The sequence below is a fragment of the Corapipo altera genome, unplaced genomic scaffold, assembly GCF_003945725.1.
Source record: "Corapipo altera isolate COAL_440 unplaced genomic scaffold, ASM394572v1 23, whole genome shotgun sequence".
NCBI lineage: Eukaryota > Metazoa > Chordata > Aves > Passeriformes > Pipridae > Corapipo > Corapipo altera.
In genome coordinates this window covers 23899917-23922888 of record NW_020884878.1, presented here as the reverse complement: position 1 = coordinate 23922888, position 22972 = coordinate 23899917, and the positions used below count along the sequence as shown (strand labels likewise).

Below are 22972 nucleotides of genomic sequence, written 5' to 3'. Positions count from 1 at the left end.
ACAACCAGAACAACATTCCTTGAACAATGCTTGATAAGAGCAATTGCATTATGGTGAAGACAATAATTAAAAGTACCAATTCAGTCACCACCACTGCCACTGCTGACTTTCGTGCCTCAGTTTTTCATCTCAGAATCTGCTTAAGGATTAGCAACAGTTTTCAAAGGGCTTTTTTTATTTCTTCACGTTCAAAAATATTGTTTATTTTGATTCCCTGTATGCCTAATGTGGGTTCTTCATGGACCATAGTTTCATTGCACACTACACAGACATTAAATACCAAAAAAATTATCTGGGACACCCTGGAGGCACAGTTATAACACAAAAAATGTACCTTCCCTTGTTCTAATTGTTTACAATTATCATATGTCCATTCAGCAACACATTTTCACCTCAAAAGAGAAGATACATCTACCTTTTTTCTTGTCTTTTCTCATTGTCTTTTTTTTTTTTTTTAATAGTTTAGGTCTTAAATTGATAGGCACTAGTAAACAACACCTTGACTTTAAGCTGGTAGTTTCTTGTTCACCATTTCCAGGTCACTTTTCTGAAGTTTTGAGTGCTGGGATTTTTTTTTACCATTTCGTCAGTCAACACCCCTTTACAGATAAATTACTCAAATACCACATATACGAGTAAATTTAGTTATCAGCTGCCCATTTCCAGAACTGGAGCTTTTGGTAATGATATCTCGCATGAAATCTTAAAGAGTTCAGAATATTGTCAATTATTTTCTCCTTCACTCAGAAGTATAATTTCAATTCTCTTTCAAATACTAAGGCCAAAAAACTTGTTGCTACTGGTTTTTGTTTGGCTTTTTCCTTTAGACATCTGAGTCTATTTCTAGTTACAGAAAATATGCTATAATACTTTAGAGAAAATGAAATGTAATGTTATATAGTCCAATAATTTCAGTCCAATAATGCTATCTCATAGTTTTAAAAATCTACACACCTCAACATTAAAAATGTCAAGAGCAGTATCATCTGACTTATAACATACTTTGCTGCACAGAAGACAGCTATAGGTACACTGTCAGAAAATGCTTATTTTACTCTGGTTTCCAAAAGAAAGTATTTTGAGATCATAATGTCTGTCTTTCCATCTTCAGATCAAAACTTCTCCTACTAAATTTTCTGTCCCATCTTACCAATTCAAAGGCAGAATATATTCTCAAAAATAACGTTCTTACAAGTGTTCATGAAAATTCTGTTAATAAGATGGGAGCGGATCAAATTAATACTTTCATATGGAAAAAAACTAATATAACTCTTTGACATTACATACAACTGTTTGGCTGCAGCTGTCTGGTCCAGTAGCGTGAACCCAGTTGCCAGTCATTTAACATGTACATAGCTCAATATTAACTACCATATGTGCTCCCTCTTGCCAACAAATATTAACATTATTGCAGTAAGGATGGAAATTATTCAGATCTATAAAAAGAGGTCATCATCATTTGTACTGGTCTTGGAACAAACTTGTTCAGTGCTTACTCCTATACTTTAAAAAAACCCAAACAAACTACTAATATTTAACTTCCTCTGTCAGAACTGCGGATTTAATATACTATAAAAAAGTAAAGTAAAAAGTCATTTGCTGATACCTTGATATTTTTATGTTGCAGCCAACATAAAAGAGAGTTTGCTCATAGAGCTGAAAGTGTCAGTTACTCTGTAATGGCATAAAGTAATAAATGTAATACATTATATTGGATGCAGAAGGTGATGGATAATTATTTGCCTTCATGTTGTGTAAGTTTCCAAATCAGTGATTTTGAGCTAGATACATAAGTGATTCTGCATTCACACTCAGGTACCATGAAATCCATGTAGCCCTCAAAGTTCAGAGGGCTTCAGATTTTCAATAATACTGTTATTTATTTTGTTTGAAAGTTCTTGTGTAGGGGAAATATATAAGTTCTACCCTTTCTAAAAATACTAGTACACACCTGCTTCCTGAGCACCTTTGAATTTCCTAGTTCATCAAACAGGTTGCTGCAGTTCTCACTCAAAAATAAACTCTCCATTATTTGTCAGTAATCAAAGTCAATTTATTTCACTGAGGGATGTACAAAGAAAGATCTGATTTTAGACATCTTATCCTAGTAAAATGATCTTAGAAAAAAGGAGATAAGTAGGAAAACAACTACATAAGCTTCACTGAAGATAAGGGTTACACCAACATATCTGTCAACATTATTATTAGCCTCTTTGCTACACAAGCTATTTTCCTATAGCAATGAAGTTGATGTTTTCAGCCATTCATGTGTCTGAGGAGTATTTGTCTTCTATTTTCTCTTAATAAGTCTGCACTGACATTGCCTGTGCAATGTCTGAAAAGAAAGCCAAAATTAGGGAAAACTAATTACTGTTAATAGAGACAATGAAAATTCAGTTCAACTGAACGAAAAGATGTTGAATTTTAACTTTTCCTTAGTATCCAACGAAAAAAAAGACTCTTTATACAATCGGGAAATAAACTGTGATCTTAATTATTTCCAATACATCACTGAGGTTGGTCATCATATACTCTTATTTCCCTGCTCAGAACAGGGTCTGTTAGAGCTGGCTCCTCAAAACCATGGCCAGAAAAGTTGGTCAAGCTTGATATCACCTTTGTAAATCTAAGTCAGCTACTCCAGATAACCTTCCTGCCTTTGTATTTGGAATTGGTTTCCAGGATTATTCGCTCCATCACCTTCTCATGGATCCAGGTGAGGCTGCCCAGTACGTAGTTCCCCCGATCTCCAGAAAAGGAGAATGACCACAAACGAGTCCGCCATCTTCTCTTTTGCTCCCTTTGGCCTCTCCAGTACATCAACATATCTAGAAATGGAAGTAAGAATCAAAATCATAGGACTAGAAGAATGTTTCAAACTTTAGCCTAGCTTTTTATCCTCTGCAATTAGAAGTCATGTGAGAACACTGTTCAGCAAGGACCAGTCTATTCTGCCTCAGATGACCATCAAAAAACTTAGGGAGTTCGTGCATAATTTTAATAGTGCTTCACTTTAGTCTTTAACATTAATATCAAAAACTACGAATACCAAAGATTACAGAAACAGTACATTTAAAGAATAACAGTGGAAACTATCATTAGTAAGAAACTCTGTTCTCCTACTCTAACATTTCTCTAAAGTTTCAAAGTAAAAGCACACTGCGAAAGTCATTTCAAAACAAGACCTTTTCTGCCAGAACAAACAAAACAAGCCTGAAACAACCTGTGACAGATACTTTCCCAGAGTCAAAAATCACATTTGAACTTCGTAGGGAAAATTCAGTTTCAAGTCTGCAATCCCTCACTTACTTGAGTGAGCTCTTAAGTCAGTGAAATGAAATCTTCTGCTTCCATATGTATCAGGCAGAGTCATCTCTTATCTCTGCAAACCACAACTCACTCCGAAATTCATTAAGCTTTAATTAACTGGTATTCCATAAAAATGCTTATGATTTTCAGTGTATTTCCAGATCAGACCACATTAAGCTAACCTGGTGTGGTCAAACGAGCTCTTCTGTAAAATATTTCCACACGCTGCAGCACTCTACTTCATATTGGTTAACACTGATAAAGATAGCCAAATACAAGCCCAAACTACTGCTGCCAGTTAATTAAGAGCCTCAATTAAAAGTGAAACATGTATGATATTTTGACCCTTACTATCAAACTTCCCTCCCCCATCAAAAAAAAAAGCACTAGTAAAGTAAAAATGAAAAAAAAAAAAAGAAAAACCAAACAAGAGGGGGGACTGGAATGTTTTGTAATTCCATTTTATATCCTGCTGATTCCAGCTAGCTGATTGCTATTTTTTGAGTGGGCAGCTGACAGTTCCCTAGCAACAGATTAATTGATTGCAGCTTTAAATCCACCTCCTTCAACCCTGTTCTATTCCTCACTTATGAGTGCATACACGCATATCTGCCAGGTATAAGCCAACAGATAGAAATCTAAAGAACAAAGGGAAAAGGATCTGATAGAAATTTATTCTAGAAAGTTTTTAAATTTCAGAAACAATGTACTGCAATAATGAGATTAAAAATTTATTATGTTTATTTCAGTATACTTTCAGTCATGTTGTTTTGTGCTGTTCTTTAATACAGGATTCAATAAATCTTTTCATTCACTATCATATTAATTAAAATGTATTCATTCCAAATTTATATATAAAATTTTACCCACCTGGTAGAGTGGAAAACTATAATGGGAAAAGAGAGTCAAAGGTAGAAGTATGAATGTAGTAAAGTAGGTGCAAGAGTTAATCTTCACTCATATAACCTATCATTGTGAAAGAATAGAGGATTTTTGTTCCATTTGTTTTAGAACTAACTAGCTTTTATATATGTATTATCAACAGAAAATATTTTCAGTACAAAAATAGGAGAAAAAAGGTCTCAGGTAGGTTTCCAGGCCCTAAGTTCGGTGATGCAGGCTCAAAACCCCTACTGAGCTCAAATTCATAAACTCTCTAGGTGCTACCAGTTTCTGACTTAAACGCTTGAAACATCTGGGAGGAACAAGCATCAGGTTGATGTTTTAAGTAAATTGTAAGATCTTGGAGTCTTATTAAAGAAGGAGAATGAAGGTAAACTGAAAGCAAGAAGGAATGACTTCAGGATTACTAGGGAAAAAGAAAGAGCTCTAAGGAAAGCTTTGTGGATTGCTTCTCTTCTGCTGGAAGCACTGAGTGTCTGCAGTGTCCTACAGGACTGGGAAATTGTGATTTCTTCTATTGAGAGAAAATGGAATGCACTGTCGTTTTACTAATCTCAAAAAAGTGAGATCAATACATGACATTCTTTAAACATGGTCATTTTTAATCTGAATACAGGCCACTCTACTCCTCCTTTCTCCTTCTAATACTAGAGACATCTTTTCTCGTGTTGTTATTGGAACCATGCAAATCCTCATCTTCCACAAGAATGCCAGAGCCATCAAGGTATCCTGGTTTGGGTGGAATCAGGAAATCTTTATCTTTCCATTTGAAACTGGTCAAAGTTTCTTAACCTGCAACAAAGCTCAGCCCAACCAGCGAGAATGGGTATGACTTTCTGCTTAAAGGTTCCATATTAATGAACAGAAATAGGAGAGGGGGGTTCTGTTTTCTTCCAGTTACTTCAAAATGTCACTGAAAAAATTTTCATGTAAAATGTATAAACAGGCCTGGGAACATAGAAATCAGCTCTCTGGACTTATATCCATAGCTACTAGACTCAAATCAGACACTACATACTAAATATCTGCTTCCCTAAACATCTACATCACCAGTTACTACATTTCTCTCTGAAACACTAAGCTCTCTGCAGAAAACTTAGAATTCTTAACTCCACAGTGAAGAATCCATTTTGAAAATTTTGGCTTAGGGGAATCTAGCATTTAAATGTCTATTAGGTCTGTCCTTAAAATATTAAATTCTAGGATAGACTGAGGTGAAGCTTTGTAAATTTAATTTGTAAAATACATAGTAATTTTTAGCAGTTTTAATTAACTGCAGAACTACTAGTGCAGGGCATTTATTCTGAAAGCAGTTCAACTGTCATATATGAAAAATATGTAACTTCAGACATTTTTCCGTGTGTGAAAAATATACAGAAAATGTGAACATGACAGCTTGAAAATGCTAAGCATTTGAAAATCATTCAGTAATGCTTCCATTCTGCTTTCAGGCACATTTTTGTAAATCTGTCTCCTACCTGCAACATCCTGTCCTATTCTTTCCCTTGTTATTGACTAAGTAGATAGCATTTTAAATAATGTCAATGTTATTCACTGAATGTGACCTAAAAATTACTTGGATACTCAATTCTCTTCTTTTTTTTAAAAAAGGGTATTTCCTAGGGGAAGCTGCTAGCATGATCTTGGAAGTAAACCTTAGCAACATGAGTCATAACATTATTTTCAAATATTTATTTTAACATCTTGGCAGAGAATAGAATACTACCATCACATTGTAGCAAACAAACACATACCATGGATTAAAGATATATGAAAATAGTAAATAAATGGTCAAGAATGTATTTGATGTACATTGCTAGAGTCTAATTTGAACATAAACATTATAATGGTAACTAAAAAAGAATCTATATATGTTGCCTAGCTTAATTTAAAATGTGTAAGACATGAACAAGGGAGAAAAAATAGCCATGCATCACTTTCTATTTCACTCAGCAACATGGGATGTTTATCTTTCAAACAATCCTTATCCTGAAAGGCATTCATTTGGTTTTAACACCAGCATTGCACACAAACTCATTTTTTTCACTCTCAATTGTGTAAATTAAAAATGAAGAATAATTATTTTGAAGATATAGTAAGACATCCTGACAGTTATAGGTGGACTTTCTAGAATATTGCGCCTCCTGCATCTTTTTCGACAAAATTTGAGTCTCAGGTGAAATATTTATGTACTATAGTTTAGCATTTAGAAGTTTGAGATGTATTTTCCTGAAAAATGTTATTTAACCTTGCAAGGAAATGTGGAGCAGAATGGTTCCTGATAAGAACATTTCATACATGGAAAAAAGAGTTCCATGAATTTCTCTGAGCATGCACTACTTCTGATACTTACTTTTCCCAAAAATTACCTCTCAAACGCCAAGAATATTAACTTCAACTGGGTTTTTTTAAACCATTTTTCAAAAAACACATTTTTCATACAGAGCCAAGAGGAACCTGCACCTTTATCCACCACTACCCACCCCTGCTCCCTTAGGAGCATCCTTCCTCCTGGGTAAGTACCCTAATCACTGTACTATTATGCTAGTCATGAACCATTACATATTCTGTCTCCTTAGTCCGACAAATCCTGTAACTATTTCATGCAAAGCAGAAAATCACCAACAGAAGAAATCAGGCCTGATCCACACACAGGTAGCCTCACTGGACAAAGTTTTAGAGTATTCTGTGTCTTTTGTAGCAGAAATTGTTAATTCTTGCTGATTTGAAATGCTTGCAAATCAGCCAGGTAACTTTTTCAATACTTTTAAACCAAGCTGCTGTGTGAACTTTCACTGATGCAATGATATTTGCCTGATTATTGTCATGTTCTGTTTCCATTTTTGTTAGAACTTTAAGCCAAATAGTCCATCTGCCATTCTCTCTCACTTGTCATTTTATAAGTTATAAAAATAAAGTATATTTTAAAATTCTAGATCATCAGTTTTATTTTCTCACACAAGCACTGAACATAAGAACTGAAATGCTTTTACAGAATATTTTATTAAAAAAAACTAACCCTCTTCGACTGTGTCTGAGATCTACATCTGGACTGTGTTTCAGATCTTACTGAATGCCTGCTAAAAATAATGGTCAAGGAGGAAAAGTGCACTGGGCTTAAACATAAATGGATGTTTCACAAAATCACCTCTTGCAATACTCAAATAGTACAGGGGATTTAGCCATATGTCTTCCATTGGAATCAACATGCATATTGTGTGTAGGAGAGAAAGAGATTCAGAAACAGAAAAAAAAGGTCAAGCTTTTCTTTATATGGTGTTCTGTTTGCATTCTTCTTGCTTAAAAAAAAAGCAGAATACATTCAACAGACTTATGAACACCTCCTCGAGCACAATCAACATGAGCTGAGAGGGACTCACTTTACTTCATGAATACATTTACATTACATCTTGTGAAATTACTGAGCAGCTGTTAGAGAAAAAAGAAAACCTGATCAGTATTCTTTCAGAGGGACTTACTGAGGACCAATCACCAAATACACAAGGTAAATAGAAACGGCACTCTTGAATAGGTGATAAGCACTCAAGTACAGACAAAAGTGAGACACTGTGACCTTACATTCAGCATGAGCAGTAAATTAACATATCTGTGCAGTGTACTAGGAAATTAAGAGGACAATAAGGACAAAGTAGATGTAAGACCAGCCTTGGGCTACACAAATCTGAAATACCTAATCTAGTCTAATTACAGTCTATTTTACATCCCAAATCCCAAACCTTGGCCACCTAATCTTTTCACCAGCAACCAGCAGTTCACAGTAAGGTTTACAGACTTGACCTATACGATTAAGCAAGGTGTATGACATGCTCTAGTCATGAAGCAGGGTTATCTGAAGATGGACAAGTGACTCAGAAAATGGGCTCAATTAGTTTGCCTTTGTCCATTATGCAGCGTTCTTTTTTTTTTTTCTCAGCAGAAGTCACTCCCTTATGACCTGTAAGAGAATCTTGTTAGGCATGTCAAAGAACAAAATGAAAAAGAAAGTTATTCAGGTAAACAAATCTTGTGCTCCAACTGTGCTTCCCTGCTAGGAGGACAAATCAGCAGCAGCCTGTTACATGAGTGCTGTACCTGAGAAGGCTTTCAGAAACATATTGAAACACTACCACCAATGCAACGAAACATTTGAGATGATCTCACTTGCTTCTCACTTCATGGTCACTGTGACCAAGACAGCCACAAATTTCCACTTCACTCACGAGATCTGCTCTGTTGACAAGCAGCAGATCAAGGAGAGCATCTTTCCAAGTTGGTTCCCTTAGGACCTGTTCCATAAAGTTGTCATCCAGGGTTTTTAGGTATCTTCTGACCCAGATTGTGCCAGCTGTGTGATACTCCCCGTTAATTTCTGGTAAATTGAAGTCCCCCGTAAGGACAAGGGCAGTTGACTTGGAAGTGTCCCTTAGTTCCTCAAAGAATAATTCATTGATGTCATCGTCCTGGTTGGGAGGTCTATAGCACACTTCCACAATGACATCCACACTATTTGTTTGCCCCTTGGTTTTCACCCAGAGGCTCTTGACTGTGGCGTTGCTCACTCAGCTTCATACATTCTAACCCTTCTATTACATACAGTGCCACCCCTCCACCTCTTCTGCCCTGCTTATCCCTCCTGAAGAACCTGTAACTATCCAACAGAGCACTCCAGCCACCAGGTTTCACTTATGCAAATGATGTCAAATCTCTGGCACTGGGCTAAAGCTTTGAGCTCCTCTTGTTTGTTCCTGACGCCGCATGCATTGGTGCTTCTTTCCTCAAGTTTTGGTGCACCATCCCATCACTCTACACTGGCAAGTTTGGTTTTGCCCCTTTCCCCCTTCCATTGTTTAACAGTATGATATAAAATTATAAATAGTTATCCAACATTTATGCATTTCAGGCATAAAGAATTCCAGATTTCCATAAAGAAATTTCGTATGAGGGGAAAAAAACATTGGGCCTTTCTTTAGATCTCTTTATGTTCTAGACAGGTCCATATATGCACTGCATGATCAGTTCTGCAGATTATGCAGATGTAAAGAGTGTCTGAGAGGCTTAGGATGTATCACACTCATGGCCCTTGTGCTACACCATACATTCTTACAAATTTGTCAAGGGACATTTAAACTAGTGGGAACGCTAAGTCCCCCTCTGACAAAATTATATTAAGAATCAGCAAGAAATTACCTAATTTGTGGTTTATTAGGAATGTTTTTTAAGTCTATTTGTATAATTTAGAGACTTCATGCTGTGCATATTAAGCTAAGATAGAAAGTGAGTAGGAGGTCAAAAAAGGTAATGGAAAGGAAATACTTCCACAGTGATGAGAGTTTGTCAAAGTCTTTAGTCAGATATCAGAACAGGCTAATGAGGACAACTCCATTTACTTTAATGGACGTATACAAGTTCACACAAGTGAACTTCTGTCCTCATGCTACTATTTTTGCTCTGTAATAATGTGCTTCTACATGTCTTTTGTTTGTTCATACTGTTATTTTTTCATGTATTTTTAAGAATAAGGAATGAATGCACAACAGCCTTGATGTTTTTGCTTGGGGTACAGGTGCCTTATTTAATGTATACTAACAGGCGATATTTGTTTCAATTTGCATGGACTGCAAAGGAAAAAAAGTATTAGAGATTATGCAAGGATTTACTTTACTAAAGCTCTAGATAAGAATACTGTGCTATAGCAACAACCAGAGATCTCCCACTTCCTCCTTCACAGTTTACTGTAAGTATCCAAGTTGTGAATATTACAGCTTCTCTCTAGAACTGAAAGCCAGAAGATAATACCAATTCTTTTCATTTCCTTTCCTTCCCCAATTATAGTTGAGTTTACACTATGATTAAATGTATTTGCCTAGGGGCAGATTTCATCCACGCACCCCTCGTTAGTACATAGTGTATGCAGTTCATGTAATTCAAGGTCTTCTACAAAGACCCATGAACATATTATGAAAATTATGCTGATGCCAAGTGCAGGAGTATTACTGGTATTTACTTTCATTCTCAACTCGTGCTGTAATAATATGATTTAATACCTTTAATAACAGTATCGTTTTAGTGATAACGGTCAACAGACAGAAATCAGACAAAGTTTACAGAGGAAGGAAGTATATTCTACTGGGTTAACTATGTCAGCTGGAGAAACAAAATCAAATCAGCTTTTGAGCATTCCAGCTCCTCTTCTCGTCTGCTTAAAACATATCACATTTCAAGCATACTGCTTCAGAATCTCATTAACTGTTGGAGCAAGCCAGCAGTCTCTTTCTTCTGGGTCTAGGAGCTAGTCCTCATATTTCTCATAAATCTCGAAGTGAGAACTGAATATCAGAATTTCTATTTTCCATTAGCGAACCTCTTCAGAAAGGTACAAAAATGGGGAGGAAAAGAATTTCAACCATTTTTCCTCTGCTTTAATTTTGTTCACTCACAACTCGTCACGCTTCACTGCTGTAATAAAAGGGCAAACAGAAGTGCCACTACATGCACACATACACCTACAGACATTTTCATCATTTACTGTGACCATGTACATTGCTCTCAGGCTAAATGATAACCAGGATGTCCCTTGTCTTCACAATATAAGGGATATAATGAAAGAGTTTTTAGGATAATGAACTGTCCTGGACCAGAAAATATGGTTCATTCTTTTAGATCTATTACCTTCCACACCAGTATCTAATGAACAAAATTGTTTGAATGGATGAAAGTCAAATTGCAAGGATAAGAGGGGTTTTTTATGTGTATACCTGGCAAAGAAATACTCCATTATGGATTTTTAATCAGTCTATGATCATATGACTATAATGCATCCCTGGAATAGTATTCCAGGGATGTATTATCGTTTAAATGTTCCATCCAAAATGTTGAGTGAATAGCTTATTAACCTTTTTTTTTATCCCCCACTGGTAAATTTCTCTTTGTCTAACTGGAAATAAATAGGTAGCATAGAACTCTCAATAACTGATTTGATTTCTAAACCCTTTATCATATAATCTGTAATAAATCATTTCTTGTGATGGAGAGCGCATCATTTCTTTTCCATTAACCTACTCAAAAATGCAAATGCACCATTACTTCAGTCACATTCTCTTTGCAAATCAAACACTGAACCTGAAAGTTTGTAACTTTCTTCAGAGTTAGAAAAGTATCAGGAGCTGCCTAAAATTTGTGAGCTTGAAGTTATAGTAACCAAGAAATATGGATCTTTGTTAACAAAATACAAATATGTATAAAATTATTTTGTTCACAGAGAAAACCATATATAAATTAAAAGATTCATTGCAATATTTACCTGATTAAAAGCTTTGATGTTGTTCAGACATGTTCAACAATGTCTGCATGCAGGGTTCAACTCCGCCTCAAATACGCCACACATTAGAAAAATCCAGTCTGCTACTTTGACCTATAGTTCCCTCTAAAACATCAGCATCACTATCAATAATATCAAATCGTCCTTTGTCCACATAAAAGCAAATCACTGGAAATTTCTTTCTGAGAACTTGGAAAGGCTATAGCTACCTGAACTGCCATCTCCCTCACTAGAAAAGCAACAGTATATTTGGTGTGTGACCTCTACTACCAAATTGCATGTTGCTGAAATTTTCTCAGTTGGCAAAAGAACAAAAGACTGTTCCCACTTGAGCTTCAGCAATTAAGTCTTTTCTGTCATATCTGACATGTAAAGTCCAGAAGAAACATAATTGGAAACATAAATAACAATAAACACACAAACAAACAAAAGAAGCAAAGTTTCCAGAATAAACGTACCTCAAATTAGTTTCAAAACTAAATTATGGCCTATGATTTATAATTTTCTTTGCTTATAATTTTTTCCTCAATTGTACTTGTTCAGCAAACAGTCATATAATTTACATGTATCCAATGGATCTGAGAAACAGCATTGTAATGTTTCTATATGGAGGACCAGACAAGTATTGCTATGAACCAATTTTTTCCATTTGGCTATTAATAGCTAAAACTAGTTCTCCATGCACAACTCACCTGGCAGTTTTTCCTCAAGAAAATCTGATGATACAGAACTCTAAAACTGTGACATTCAAAGTGTGTAAATCAATTGTATAAGTTCAAAGTATCTTCAGAAAGTTAAAAAAAAAAGTGTAAGGTTATTGAATAATTATGTTTGCTATTTCACTCTTAGTAATAACACTTCCATTTAGAAAGAAATTTGGAATTGGCTTTAAGGGTGTTTTTTCCATCTCCTTTTTCCTAAGGGAAAGTAACTAGTTTTTGTTGCAAAAAAAAAATCACAGTTGAAAATTTGCTATTAAGAACTACATGTAAAACAAAAATACGTCCTAGGCCAATTTCCAACCAAAACTCCCTGGACAGCGCCATGCTGTCTTCTTTACTGAGCCAACCCCTACCCCTGTCTTAACCCCATTGGTCGTTTGTTCTCCTGTTTCCCCCGTTGGCTAGTGTCGTAGTTTGAGAGCCCCAAAATCCAATTCCTGAGTCCAAGCCCCCCTCCCACATCTCAACCCAGTGTGAGATGGCTTTTCCAGACACAAGACTCAATATGGGGGGAAAGGGAATTATATTACAATCACTGTACAAATAAATATTACAATACATCATATACACAATCTTAACTATCTCTCTTATAATAAATCAGCATTTACAATGGATCAGATCTCTTCTCCCTCCAATAAAAGTCTAGAAGGGAAAAAAAAAGATCCTTTCCACTTTCAGAGCAGCAGCCTCTCTTCTTCCATGCAGCAGCTGTAGCTGGACTCTTGTAGATGAATCTCCTTCCATTACATACAAGGGGGTCTCCTCTCCCCTCCTCTCTTCCATGGACTGCAATATCAAGGACAAGCTCGTGTCACAATGTCATACCACAAAGTGCAGGGCATCTTCGTGATGGTCCCTTTCCTCAGGGGATTCACCCCTGAGTCAGAACGTATCGGGCAGCTTTCAGTTGAAAAGTCTTTTCCTCAAGAGTTCTATCAGAACTCCTGTGCTCTGTCTCAGCTGCTAGCTTAGCAGCAACAGTGGGGGGGGACAAGGCCCTCCTCCGCATTCCTTCTGGCTGTCCTGGTCCAGCTTTCCAGGACGTCTGAGCTTTTCAGCTCCTCTCTCTTCTGGCGCATGCTGCACTCCAAGACTCCTCTCAAACCAGAGTCCATCTCCCTCCTCCTAGGAGGGGTTTCAAAGGGATTTCTGGGGGTTTGGTTCAGTTCTTACCCCAACTCTCTCTATAGAATTTAGTCTTCGCTCTCTCTCTCTCCCTCCATTAGAGATCTCTGTGTCTTCCCTCCTTGGCTGCAATGCCTGTTTGCTACTCCTTATCTCCTTCTGGCTCTTTGCCACTGTTCTCTGTCCACTGCAGCTCTGCCGCCTCTCTCAGTGTCTCCTGCTGCTGCTCACAGGAGAGAAATTCCTCCCAGATACCTGGCTCAGCCTAACACCGTTCCAGGTTCCTGCAGCTTGTGGCTTTCACAACATGGCCACTCTCGTCTTCAACCACAACTGCTACCTTCTTTTCTGGTCTGGGTGATATGTTTAAATTTTGCAGGAGCGCTGATTGGGTCAACCCCAAGGGACACAATCCCCTCTGGGGGTTACCATTTATTTTTAACTCCAGAGGGAAAACACCTTTTTTTCCCCACCACAGCTAGCCAAGTCCCCAGACCACTCCCTTCCTCCCGAGCCCCCGAGCCTGTACCCAATCACAGCCCCCTTCCTAAGACCTCCTCCAAAACCCTTAAAAACCCTGTAGTGCTCCTTGAATTGCTATCCTCCCTGGATTAAAGACAGAGGTTTATTGGTATAGAGTATCACAATTCAGACAGTCTCACTTCATCCCATTTCTCAGCAAATTCTTTCAAAGGAACTTCATAATAGCACCAATGGAAGTCTTTTAAATACTGTCAGAAAGTCATGGGTTTGTTGGAATATGAGCATCTGAAATAATCTGAAATAGTGTTTCTTAACTGTTTTGTTTTCCAGATAACAATAATTATCCGAAAAGCCAATATTCTGTATATTGTCTCTTTGGTTAAGCTAAAATAATTCTGAGAAAAACAGTCTGTGTTTTCTATTATACCATTTCTATTGGTATATTACACTAGTTAAAAAGATATGGTTGTTAGTGGGATTATATATTCTGTTACTTAGACAGTGAAAGAGCATGCTTTTGTTGCCCTCTTTGCGCTTTGATCATTAAAGTAATGACTGCAATTAATTTCCACCCAGAAGGGAAATACTGCAAGTGCAACTTTTACAGGCTCTTTAGGTACAGCTTGCATATTCAATACAGTTAGCCATAGAGGGCATTCTATTAGCACTATGGCTTCTTCTGTGTCAAGTATTATTGGCATAATGTCTATCAAAAAAATTTAAAATTCCTGAAGAACTCAATAATGACAGTATAGGAGACTACTTTGAACTCCCTGCTCTCTCCTCACAGTATTTCATGATACTCCATGTCAATCAAGTTCAGAACTGGGTTAGTGGTGCCATATATTACCAACTCTAAAAAAGAGGTTCAAGGCAAACTGCTGTTTTGATTCTCTCAGCAGGGAACAACATTTTTAATAGGCGTGTACATCTGTTGCACAAAGAATGAAAACATCCTTGGCTAGTTGCATTCATACCCATCTGTTGGGATGGCATGCTGCCTGCTAACAGGTCGGTCACATCATTGCCACATGGCACAAATACCAGGAGAGGGACAGCTAATTTGGCCAGCCTGCTGGTCAGTAAAAGTGAGCAGAGCTTCTGCAGAACATCATTACAAATTCTAACAGCACTGCTTTGATAACAAATGCTATCCAAATTTGGGGGCTATTCGATACATTTTCATACTGGAGTACCTAACCAACTTTCCACTAGTTCTTTCATACATGTAGCAGTCAGTCTTTTGGGGAAGATTGGCCTAACTGAATTATGCTATGAGACATTTGCACTTTCCTGTTAGCACAAAACACTTGTAAAAATAGTAAATATTTTTTATGGTCATTCCATATCATCAGTCTCTACCTAGTGGTGAAGATACTAAGTTGAACCTTCCAATCAGAAGCTTATTTACTGTCTTCTGACTCTGAAAACTTCTCTATCTTGACATTTACCAGATTACAGTTTTCCTTTCTGAACAGTAGAAACAGCTGTTTTGCTGTTTCTACATTTTTCTACATTTCTCAAAATAGCAACATTCCTCTTTGATCTTTTATTATTCAGAAATGCTGACTTTTTTTTAGAGAATAAACACAGATGATCTTATTTTGTTGACTTTGTTTGAATTAACTTGGTTTGAATCAGTTAGATGAATAAAAAGATCCTTTATCAACAAATCTGTGGATCCTGTTATGTCATCACTTTCAAATAAAGTGGAAGCAATACCAAATTTCCCACTTTCAGGAAATGATTTATGAAATAGAATTATTTTGTCTTCTAGTAAGCTGACTTATGTGTCTGGAGCACATATCTTTTTTGTTGTTTAAATTCTTTCTGATACTTCCTGAAAGAGTTCTATAAAGTGTGTGTACAAGCATATGGTTCCTTCTGTAAATGAGGGCTATATTAGTAAAAATTGAAAATCGCATAAGTGAATGATTTACAAAGAGGGGAATATTTTTATTGAGTTTCGTTAAAATACAATGTGCATAAAATCATCACTTAAACTTTAAAATATATGGCTTAAAACAAACTCATAAAGACAGAATTTCTCAGGACCATTATGTCATTACTCATCATAACTAGTATAAGGAAATATATCTAGGACTAATACTGCAGTGCCCTTTGACTAATATAGAGGAAAGGTAATGTAGTATTTTTATCAGTTTTATGTGCATTTTTATATTACTTGTCTATCAATACATTGTTTTTTGAAGCCTTATCCATTTAAAAATAAATAAAAAATTAAATTAAAAACTATCTTAATTCAGCACTAGAGAGCATAAATCTGCATTATTAGAGTCCTAAATATACAAATAAATAATCTCAGAGGATAAGAGGATAAGATACAGTGGAGAGGGAATTAGGTGAATAGATCAAATAAGAGAAATGCTACTTGAATTTAGAGGAAAACAGGACTTTAAAAAGTAGTCTGTATAGAGCTTTGTGATATCAGAAGTTCATGGGTAGAGCACAAGGTTTAGCTATCTCACCTATATCACTGACTGATGAGTGGCTCATACTGCTGTGTCACATTCCATGGCTATGCTGTGAAGCATCTCCATGAAGGTTTATAAGGCCCCAAGTCTCAAGTTGTGAGCTCATCAAGGGAATTTTATTATAAAAATATGCAAGGCCCCGATAATATCCACGCTCCGGACATATTAGAAGAGCCTTTGATTCTTTTAACACCTTAAGAGAGAGCACATAGGAGAAAAACCATACATATTTTTTCAGAAGGGACTTTTATTGGTAAACTTTAGAAAAAATAAGGGACCTTGGCAAAAGTTTAAAGGGTAACATACAACCCATATAAAGCATTCCACAAAGCACTGACTTAGCACATGGTAACCAATACAATCTAGCAAAAACCAATCCATTCTGCCCCAAGATACCCAAAATATTAAGAGAGGAGATTAAGAGGAGAAAAGAAGGAGATAGAAAAATAGAAGATCATAGCTACCACTGGCATCCCGTGAGAGGCTAGCTTCCATGTAGCCAGGTGGTACGGCTCAAGCGAAGACAGAGAGTACATTATTGCTGGTTTTATATGCTTTGGCCCCCTGTGGCATCCCCTCCCAGGTGGGACTCCCAGCCCACTGGCCACTCTGGGGCTCCTGGGTGGGCTGAGGGGTGGTGCTGCCACTGTGTGCCAGTCAGAGGCTGGGTTAGGGGCTCCGGGGGCATGGTGTGGGCACGATTCCAGGCTGCCTTTGATTGACAGCTGCTCCAAGGGTCACCTCCAAGGCTGAAGTGGCTGGGGTGTGGGACAAGGCATTACCTCACCTCCGTGAAATTCCATCTGTTCCTACACACACACACCTCCCCCCGCCCCGAGTTGTTCTGAGCCAGTATAATAATCCAATGTCTTACAAGCTTAGTCCATGACGCGTGTCTGATAGGTCAAGGGAGGTGATTCTCTCCCTTCACTCTGCATTTGTAAGACCCAACCCTGTGTACTGCATGCAGCTTAGGACAGGTCCAGAGGAGGAACACAAAAGGAGTGTTGGAACACCTCTCCTACGAAAAAAGGCTGAGGCTCAGAGACCCACCACATCTCTCAGTGTGAAGAGAAGGCTGCAGGCAGACCAGTATATAAAGGGAGCTTATAATGAAGATCGAGAAAGACTTTTACCAAGATCTGTAGTGACAGGAGAAGGAGCAATGGTTTTAAGCTGAAAGAGGATGGATTAATGCTGGATAAAAGAAATTTTTTACAATGAGGGTGTTGAGACATTGGGACAAGTTGCCCAGAGAATTTACTCAACTGTTTACTTTTGTAAACCTACACATTTGCACTGGCTATATCTGCGGTGTTATTCAATTTCTGCTGAATATGAACAGTAATTAGCAAAAGTATTTATATAAAACAAGGATACTATGAATATTGTGTTACATTTTCAGAAAACAATGTAATACCTTAGGTCCCTATCTTGATAATGTAATGTTCAGACCTACAGTGAAAAGTGAAGTACAATGCTATGTGAGTAAACAACATAATGCAAACACAGAATCATATTTAACTTGCAAGGTACAACCCATCAGGATGCTCAAATCTTCTCACTGGAATTTCTTGACTGAAGCTGCTTCTTGAGGGAACATTTGTTTGGGTTTGGGTTTGTTTTTCACAATAACAGCTCTCTTTCTGTTTAGAAACCAACAGATATCAAAACATGTAAACTTCTTTCTCAAGACAGACATTGAAAGTTGAACCACAATCCAGAACAGTGTTATATTAACAATGTTATTATACTGTATTTTAGATATCTAATCAAACTTAGCTGGCTCTTGCATCCAGATCTGTACATCCAGATTCCCAACAATGTAGAAGTTACGTCATAGCACCTAGTATACCCTAGTAAACACAAGCCTAGGTAAAGAGGTATTATTCCAATAGAGAAGTGATAGTACAGTGGAACAGACAAAAAAAATTATCAAGAAATCACAGTGTCTTTTCAAATGTAATATTATTTTTATCAGGAAGACTTTCTTAATTTCAGTCAGAACTATATGACAAAAAGTCAAACTTTTATTTAGAAACTGTAATTAAAAATTAAGATGGGATATTTTCAGACACTTTTCTCACGAGCACAGTTTTATTATTTTAATTTCTCTACTATTCACATAACTTATTTTTTTTTAAATAGTGGCCTTCTTTTTTTAATTAACATCATGGCCTATTTTCAAACACATTTACCTCTACCACTGGACAGATAAGAAGCAATTAGGAACTCTTCCTAACTGCAGAAAATTTCACTATGGCAAGAAATGCACTTCTCAGATGTGTATGATGAGTTAAATAGATATCTAATCTAAAACACACACTTAGCAGAAATGTGTATTTTTATATTCTAGGAAGAATTGCAAAGATTTGATTTTAAGGACTTATTTATCTGTTTTGTTAATAGCAAATAAGTTTATAGAGGGTCCTATGAAAACACTTTGAAGTTTTTTCAGAGCAAATTATGAAAGATAAAACATAAAACCTTCCAGTAATTAAAAATAAAGTCAGTAATGACATCACTGATGCCAGTGCATATGAAAACTCAACAAAATATGTTTTCATAATACTGAAGTGATAGAAATGTAATGAAAATGAATTAATTGAAAAGCTTACTTCTGAGTTATTCCATTAGTTTAATAGGAAAGATATTTCTTCAGGTATCTGTGTTATGAAAGAGGTAGTAGTAACAGATTGTGAGTTACATGTGCAAAGTTAGTGAATACACTTGGATATCACAAGTAGTTACCTATAAGGTAACACTGAAAAAAAGTTTGCTTGGAAATCAAGACAAGATCAAACCATAGCCAGCTGTAGAAAACTAAATGCACCAACAGAGGGAACTTTACTAAGGCTTTCATTCTTGATCATTTTTTACAGTGAAAGCAACATAGTTATGCAAGTTTTCAAATTCACCTGTATAATTTTAATTCTACTAAAAACTGAGAGAATTTTTGTTCCTAAAATTCATAAACCACAAAGCGAAGATTTTGTGCAAGGATAGATATTTTAGGGTTTTTTAGTTTTGGTGTTTGGTTTTTTTTTACCAAAAGCCATACAGCACAGATGCAAACATATCATTATAAGGTAGTCTAAACCCATATAACTTTGATTGTATCTCCACATACATTTTAGAGGAAGGCTGTCAGTATTCACACACAAAGTATATGGTCACTATAACATAACAAAATGCTGACCTATAAATTTTCATAGATAAATACTATGACTTTCCAAGTGGTTGTTTTACTCAACTGTTTTACCTGTAGTGAAAAACAATAAACTAAGGATGTTTTGCATCTCAGTGCTATCTATTTCTTACCCAGTAAACAAATACTTTCCTCAAAGAATCAAAATCTCACGTGGTAGTTTTGGAGGGGGAAAAAAATATATGCTTAGCTATGGACATGGAATCAATAAGAAACGGAAGAGTAACACAGCAATTTTAGTACATTACCGTAGTAAATTGGAGCACTCAGTTTCTGAAAGTCAGTGAATGGACATGTTTCTGTAAGAAACAAAAAACAGAGCAGAATAGTGACAAAGAAAGGGTGTCACTTCCAGCCAACAAGCTAAGATGAGGAGAAGAAAAATAATTATTTATCATTTTACCTATTGTTGCTATTGCTATTCTATAGCAACGCTTTGAAAATATGTATTAGAATTGGTCAAAAAAAACCCCAAACAATACAGAAAGAACAACAATAAGAAGCAGTTGTTACAATATTGCTGTATTTCACTTCAAAAAACTTTCTTCAGTTTGCTTTGTATAGAATATTTCCATTAAAAAGTAATTAATCAAGAGCCTTGTTACAATTGAAAAATCTTATACTATGAGGTACACCAACCGTCATCTCATCCACTGAAATATTCTGTTAATTAATCTTAAAAATTCATAATTTCTAGCTCAGTTCACGAGGTCTTCCTAAATGGGATAGCTAGTAGCAGTCAGTATGACCAAAAGTAGGGTGATTTAGTCAAGGTCAGAATTAAAAACTAAAGAAACTTTTCCTAATTTTGTCATAAGAAAGTTCTTCTTACCTGACCACTCTAGATAATGCAAGTGCCACTCTGATGTATGGCAATGTCATTCTGGCTGTACACATTCACTAACCACCATCAGGTACATTTTATTTCCTTCACAAAAGACTATTCAAATCAGTGTTACCATTCTTGCTTCCATTCCAGACAACTTTCTTCCACTTGCTGTATAAGATATACTTCTTTTATTTGCAAGGCAGCCTACAGTGATTTCACTGAGTCATGCTCACTTGGATCTATGCCAAATTACCTCTGAACATGCTTTTTATAGTATAGACTGAAAATAAAGTAAGATTGAACTCAAAGGAGCACGAGCTAGCACTTCCAGTGAAATTAAGGATTAAAACCAATTTCATTGGGAGGAAAACAGTGCCAGTAAAAGGAGATTTCAAGTGTGACCAGGGAAAACAAATTCAGCTGCAAAATGAAACAACAGATTGAAAATAGACAGTGAAAATTCCCTATGTATATCAGAATTTACAGGTGGTGAGGTTTATCTCAGCCTGGATTAGAACTCCAGTATGGAGCACTGTGACACATCACTACTATGAACAAATTAGCTCAGAATAAGACAAATCAAATTGTGTTGTTGGATAATGGAAGAAACTGATTTCTGAGATGAGAATAAAAGATGTATATTCATATAATTTTGTTAAGTGATTACTTACATATTGTAGGCAGATACAAGCACAGAGGAAGGAAAGGAATTATTTCAAGTAGCACAACAGACTATAACTACCTAAAGAAGTAATAGCTTACATTAAGAAAAGGACAATTTTGGATGTATATTAGAAAATACTTTCTGATTCATTAGACTCTCATATAATTTTCTGAGGAAAGCACTGAAATCCTGCTTACTTAAGAAACATAGCAATTAGACTGAAAGAAGTAAGAGGCAGTATGCTGAGAGGAACAGTACAGAACAAGAAGATTGAAAAAAGTTCTATCAGGTCATCTAATTCACCTTAATTACTATGAAAATTAATGTTTGCTCTTTTCCCCTGGTTTAAGTTTTGCTCATCCAGTCATGAAATCTCTTAAATCTCTGGACTCTAAAATTGTCTTTCACTCAGGCAGCAGTGCCTCAAAGCTATTCACGCTAATTAACCAAGGTCATTTAAATACATTTTGCATGAAGCACCTTAAACTCAGTGTGCCATTTTATATATTTATCAAATTACTAATCAATATGCCATACCACAGTTACTACTGGGTCTTGAGTTACACACAGAACGCTGCACGAATTTAAATTGTGCAAGTTGCTTTCTGCATAAATGAAATTAAAGTGTATGCATTGATCATTATTCACAATAGAAGTGCCTAAATGCCATGCATATCACAAATCTGTATTTTAAGTAAATCTTAATTGTATTGTTGGTTTCTTTTTATGCATATTTTTTAACAAACCTTGCATTAAACTAGCTTCAATTTCACTTTCTTTCTCCAGCATATTACCTCCACTGTATTGGTAAAGTAATTTATTCCATCCTCTGTGGAGAGCCTGGATCTCATTTGCCAGCATATTTATCTTTCCTGCCACTGCACTGTCATTCATCTGCAATCTCCACAGAATACCAGACCTGTGCAGAATTTCAATTAGGATTGATTCAACTAAATCCAGGCCACAGAACTGAGGCTGACAGGGTGACCCCCTGAGAATTTAATATGTTGAAACTAAAAAAAAAAAAAAAAAGAAAAAAGTAAAACTACAAGACAGAAAACAGCTCAAGTTTAACACCCTAATTCGTTAACTCCTCTATACACTCAGTTTAATTTGGCTCACAATAGGTTATTTTCAGATTCTTTGTATTGTGTGGGTAAACTGCTCTACAGTAGTTTCTACAACCAGAGAAAAGACATTAACATAAAATTCTTTACTCTTCCTTTGAGGTCTAATCAACTTCGACAGCTTGTAAGAACAGAAAAATTATTTCCACAGAGGCTAAGCTATCTTAAGTTTTCCATTGAATGTATATATCATATATATATATATATATATATATATATATATATATAAAATCAATACAATATAGGTATGCAGGTAAAATAGCTTTTATTGGATCCTTGATCTGACAGACTTCCAGTGTTTTTCACTGTAATCATTGACAAACTTCATCTGCTTGCCATTTAAATGTCCTAAAAGAATTTCTTAAATAATATGTGGTTACTAGAACGGTCCTGTCGGTTTACGGCAACTAAACTATAGAAGAACAGGAATTTGAGAGGTCTTTTTTCCTGTAGCATGTAAGTAGTATTCAAATTCTAATTTTGTATTAGTTGTTATACATAACTTGAGACTTACTTTGATTATACACCAGAAGCAGGTGTAAGTACAGACTCAGTTCTACGCTAAAGCATTACAAAAGAATAGAGAAATAATAACAACTCCACAATTAATTAGTGTTTTGTTGTCACTTTCCCTAAAGATTGAATTTAACCTCTGAAAAACAGTTATAAACTTCTACCTCATTTAATGCAAAAGGTAAGATAGGAACTCACATATGAAATATTTAGCACACATAAAACCAAACAAAAGAGTAAAAGAATAGAAATAGAGTGGGGAAATATTGGCACACA

General features: G+C 36.0%; 1 long non-coding RNA gene across 1 annotated transcript; it reads right to left on the bottom strand.

Moving 5' to 3' along the window:
* Positions 1 to 467: 467 nt before the first annotated feature.
* On the bottom strand, positions 468 to 20555 carry LOC113944570. The gene is made up of 2 exons (XR_003526727.1): positions 20396 to 20555; positions 468 to 2828 (listed from the first exon to the last, which is right to left on the bottom strand). It is a non-coding gene; the product is annotated as an uncharacterized LOC113944570 (long non-coding RNA).
* Between the last annotated feature and the right edge of the window lie 2417 nt (positions 20556 to 22972).